Below are 5,000 nucleotides of genomic sequence, written 5' to 3' on the forward strand. Positions count from 1 at the left end.
AATGTACACATTTTGTAGCTTTTGCTGTTCATTTGCAGGATCCTTTAAAATACGTATGGAAAGAAAAAACAAATTTACTTTGAATATGTAAAGAAAAGAACACTTCAGAAATGTGGTTGCTTGGAGGGAGCATGTGAACTTTCACCAAGTTACTATGATTCTGCAGCATAACGGGATATTTTGATTAACGTAGTTCTCTTTGTTACTGCCTTATGAGTATTGGTTTATTTAAAGAGTTTAGAGAAAGAGCAAAGAGCTAGATCATGTCAAGGGGGCACTCAGATTTGAACCAAGGACCTCTCGATCTGCAGTCGAATGCTCTACCACTGAGCTATACCCCCACGCTCTGTTCAGCTTTTCTGACCATTTTAAATAGTTTCTCTCATGTAGTCCATGAAAGCATTTAAAGCGTTAACTTGGAGTTTGTTAAGGTTGGACAGAGTTAAATGATAACTCTTAGAGACTAGAGATGGTCAATGAGACAGTAATAAATCCAGGTTGCATGCAAATTGAATTAATATTGTAGGCAGCTTGGAAATGTGTTAATCGTCAGGAAGTGCATTAGACCCCAGCACATGTGTATTTGGCAGCAGATGTAGAAGCCCAAAGTTCTTCTGCTTTGCTAATTTGAGTGGAGGACTTACATTGTAGACATTTTGTAGCTTTTGCTGTTCTTTTGCAGGATCCTTTAAAATACGTATGGAAAGAAAAAACAAATTTACTTTGGATATGTAAAGAAAAGAACACTTCAGAAATGTGGTTGCTTGGAGGGAGCATGTGAACTTTCACCAAGTTACTACGATTCTGCAGCATAACGGGATATTTTGATTATTGTAGTTCTCTTTATTACTGCCTTGAGAGTATTGGTTTATGTAAAGAGATTAGAGAAAGAGCAAAGAGCTAGATCAAGTCAAGGGGGCACTCGGATTTGAACCAAGGACCTCTTGATCTGCAGTCGAATGCTCTACCACTGAGCTATACCCCCACGCTCTGTTCAGCTTTTCTGACCATTTTAAATAGTTTCTCTCATGTAGTCCATGAAAGCATTTAAAGCGTTAACTTGGAGTTTGTTAAGGTTGGACAGAGTTAAATGATAACTCTTAGAGACTAGAGATGGTCAATGAGACAGTAATAAATCCAGGTTGCATGCAAATTGAATTAATATTGTAGGCAGCTTGGAAATGCGTTAATCGTCAGGAAGTGTATTTGAATGTCCCACTTCCATGACGCTCACAATTTGCATAATAATCTGCATGAAAGCTAGAATGATGAGCATGTTACGGACCATGGCCGCAAGAGACACTTTCGTCAGACCCAGAAACTTCTCATTCTGCAGTTGCCATTTCTGCCACTGCATTAGACCCCAGCACATGTGTATTTGGCAGCAGATGTAGAAGCCCAAAGTTCTTCTGCTTTGCTAATTTGAGTGGAGGTCTTACATTGTAGACATTTTGTAGCTTTTGCTGTTCTTTTGCAGGATCCTTTAAAATACGTATGGAAAGAAAAACCAAATTTACTTTGGATATGTAAAGAAAAGAACACTTCAGATATGTGGTTGCTTGGAGGGAGCATGTGAACTGTCACCAAGTTACTACGATTCTGCCGCATAACGGGATATTTTGATTATTGTAGTTCTCTTTATTACTGCCTTGAGAGTATTGGTTTATGTAAAGAGATTAGAGAAAGAGCAAAGAGCTAGATCATATCAAGGGGGCACTCGGATTTGAACCAAGGACCTCTCGATCTGCAGTCGAATGCTCTACCACTGAGCTATACCCCCACGCTCTGTTCAGCTTTGCTGACCATTTTAAATAGTTTCTCTCATGTAGTCCATGAAAACATTTCAAGCGTTAACTTGGAGTTTGTTAAGGTTGGACAGAGTTAAATGATAACTCTTAGAGACTAGAGATGGTCAATGAGACAGTAATAAATCCAGGTTGCATGCAAATTGAATTAATATTGTAAGCAGCTTGGAAATGCATTAATCGTCAGGAAGTGTATTTGAATGTCCCACTTCCATGACGCTCACAATTTGCATAATAATCTGCATGAAAGCTAGAATGATGAGCATGTTACGGACCATGGCCGCAAGAGACACTTTCGTCAGACCCAGAAACTTCTCATTCTGCAGTTGCCATTTCTGCCACTGCATTAGCCCCCAGCACATGTGTATTTGGCAGCAGATGTAGAAGCCCAAAGTTCTTCTGCTTTGCTAATTTGAGTGGAGGACTTACAATGTACACATTTTGTAGCTTTTGCTGTTCATTTGCAGGATCCTTTAAAATACGTATGGAAAGAAAAAACAAATTTACTTTGAATATGTAAAGAAAAGAACACTTCAGAAATGTGGTTGCTTGGAGGGAGCATGTGAACTTTCACCAAGTTACTATGATTCTGCAGCATAACGGGATATTTTGATTAACGTAGTTCTCTTTGTTACTGCCTTATGAGTATTGGTTTATTTAAAGAGTTTAGAGAAAGAGCAAAGAGCTAGATCATGTCAAGGGGGCACTCAGATTTGAACCAAGGACCTCTCGATCTGCAGTCGAATGCTCTACCACTGAGCTATACCCCCACGCTCTGTTCAGCTTTTCTGACCATTTTAAATAGTTTCTCTCATGTAGTCCATGAAAGCATTTCAAGCGTTAACTTGGAGTTTGTTAAGGTTGGACAGAGTTAAATGATAACTCTTAGAGACTAGAGATGGTCAATGAGACAGTAATAAATTCAGGTTGCATGCAAATTGAATTAATATTGTAGGCAGCTTGGAAATGCGTTAATCGTCAGGAAGTGCATTAGACCCCAGCACATGTGTATTTGGCAGCAGATGTAGAAGCCCAAAGTTCTTCTGCTTTGCTAATTTGAGTGGAGGACTTACATTGTAGACATTTTGTAGCTTTTGCTGTTCTTTTGCAGGATCCTTTAAAATACGTATGGAAAGAAAAAACAAATTTACTTTGGCTATGTAAAGAAAAGAACACTTCAGAAATGTGGCTGCTTGGAGGGAGCATGTGAACTTTCACCAAGTTACTACGATTCTGCAGCATAACGGGATATTTTGATTAACGTAGTTCTCTTTATTACTGCCTTGAGAGTATTGGTTTATGTAAAGAGTTTAGAGAAAGAGCAAAGAGCTAGATCATAGCAAGGGGGCACTCGGATTTGAACCAAGGACCTCTTGATCTGCAGTCGAATGCTCTACCACTGAGCTATACCCCCACGCTCTGTTCACTTTTTCTGACCATTTTAAATAGTTTCTCTCATGTAGTCCATGAAAGCATTTCAAGCGTTAACTTGGAGTTTGTTAAGGTTGGACAGAGTTAAATGATAACTCTTAGAGACTAGAGATGGTCAATGAGACAGTAATAAATCCAGGTTGCATGCAAATTGAATTAATATTGTAGGCAGCTTGGAAATGCGTTAATCGTCAGGAAGTGTATTTGAATGTCCCACTTCCATGACGCTCACAATTTGCATAATAATCTGCATGAAAGATAGAATGATTAGCATGTTACGGACCATGGCCGCAAGAGACTCTTTCGTCAGACCCAGAAACTTCTCATTCTGCAGTTGCCATTTCTGCCACTGCATTAGACCCCAGCACATGTGTATTTGGCAGCAGATGTAGAAGCCCAAAGTTCTTCTGCTTTGCTAATTTGAGTGGAGGACTTACATTGTAGACATTTTGTAGCTTTTGCTGTTCATTTGCAGGATCCTTTAAAATACGTATCGAAAAAAAAAACAAATTTACTTTGGGTATGTAAAGAAAAGAACACTTCAGAAATGTGGTTGCTTGGAGGGAGCATGTGAAATTTCACCAAGTTACTACGATTCTGCAGCATAACGGGATATTTTGATTATTGTAGTTCTCTTTATTACTGCCTTGAGAGTATTGGTTTATGTAAAGAGATTAGAGAAAGAGCAAAGAGCTAGATCATATCAAGGGGGCACTCGGATTTGAACCAAGGACCTCTCGATCTGCAGTCGAATGTTCTACCACTGAGCTATACCCCCACGCTCTGTTCAGCTTTTCTGACCATTTTAAATAGTTTCTCTCATGTAGTCCATGAAAACATTTCAAGCATTAACTTGGAGTTTGTTAAGGTTGGACAGAGTTAAATGATAACTCTTAGAGACTAGAGATGGTCAATGAGACAGTAATAAATCCAGGTTGCATGCAAATTGAATTAATATTGTAGGCAGCTTGGAAATGCGTTAATCGTCAGGAAGTGCATTAGACCCCAGCACATGTGTATTTGGCAGCAGATGTAGAAGCCCAAAGTTCTTCTGCTTTTCTAATTTGAGTGGAGGACTTACATTGTAGACATTTTGTAGCTTTTGCTGTTCTTTTGCAGGATCCTTTAAAATACGTATGGAAAGAAAAACAAATTTACTTTGAATATGTAAAGAAAAGAACACTTCAGAAATGTGGTTGCTTGGAGGGAGCATGTGAACTTTCACCAAGTTACTACGATTCTGCAGCATAACGGGATATTTTGATTAACGTAGTTCTCTTTATTACTGCCTTGAGAGTATTGGTTTATGTAAAGAGTTTAGAGAAAGAGCAAAGAGCTAGATCATGTCAAGGGGGTACTCGGATTTGAACCAAGGACCTCTCGATCTGCAGTCCAATGCTCTACCACTGAGCTATACCCCCACGCTCTGTTCAGCTTTTCTGACCATTTTAAATAGTTTCTCTCATGTAGTCCATGAAAGCATTTCAAGCATTAACTTGGAGTTTGTTAAGGTTGGACAGAGTTAAATGATAACTCTTAGAGACTAGAGATGGTCAATGAGACAGTAATAAATCCAGGTTGCATGCAAATTGAATTAATATTGTAGGCAGCTTGGAAATGCGTTAATCGTCAGGAAGTGTATTTGAATGTCCCACTTCCATGACGCTCACAATTTGCATAATAATCTGCATGAAAGCTAGAATGATGAGCATGTTACAGACCATGGCCGCAAGAGACACTTTCGTCAGACCCAGAAACTTCTCA

The 5,000-nt window shown here is 39.1% G+C and overlaps 7 non-coding genes across 7 annotated transcripts; all 7 read right to left on the minus strand.

Moving 5' to 3' along the window:
- Positions 1-269: 269 nt before the first annotated feature.
- Positions 270-341, minus strand: TRNAC-GCA (transfer RNA cysteine (anticodon GCA)). Its single transcript has one exon. It is a non-coding gene; the product is annotated as a tRNA-Cys (tRNA).
- Positions 342-913: 572 nt separating this feature from the next.
- On the minus strand, positions 914-985 carry TRNAC-GCA (transfer RNA cysteine (anticodon GCA)). Its single transcript has one exon. It is a non-coding gene; the product is annotated as a tRNA-Cys (tRNA).
- Positions 986-1,708: 723 nt separating this feature from the next.
- Positions 1,709-1,780, minus strand: TRNAC-GCA (transfer RNA cysteine (anticodon GCA)). The gene has a single exon. It is a non-coding gene; the product is annotated as a tRNA-Cys (tRNA).
- A 723-nt stretch (positions 1,781-2,503) lies between these two features.
- TRNAC-GCA (transfer RNA cysteine (anticodon GCA)) lies at positions 2,504-2,575 on the minus strand. The gene has a single exon. It is a non-coding gene; the product is annotated as a tRNA-Cys (tRNA).
- A 572-nt stretch (positions 2,576-3,147) lies between these two features.
- Positions 3,148-3,219, minus strand: TRNAC-GCA (transfer RNA cysteine (anticodon GCA)). The gene has a single exon. It is a non-coding gene; the product is annotated as a tRNA-Cys (tRNA).
- Positions 3,220-3,942: 723 nt separating this feature from the next.
- TRNAC-GCA (transfer RNA cysteine (anticodon GCA)) lies at positions 3,943-4,014 on the minus strand. Its single transcript has one exon. It is a non-coding gene; the product is annotated as a tRNA-Cys (tRNA).
- Positions 4,015-4,585: 571 nt separating this feature from the next.
- Positions 4,586-4,657, minus strand: TRNAC-GCA (transfer RNA cysteine (anticodon GCA)). The gene has a single exon. It is a non-coding gene; the product is annotated as a tRNA-Cys (tRNA).
- Between the last annotated feature and the right edge of the window lie 343 nt (positions 4,658-5,000).

Source organism: Hyperolius riggenbachi, chromosome 7 (assembly GCF_040937935.1).
Source record: "Hyperolius riggenbachi isolate aHypRig1 chromosome 7, aHypRig1.pri, whole genome shotgun sequence".
Taxonomy (NCBI): domain Eukaryota; kingdom Metazoa; phylum Chordata; class Amphibia; order Anura; family Hyperoliidae; genus Hyperolius; species Hyperolius riggenbachi.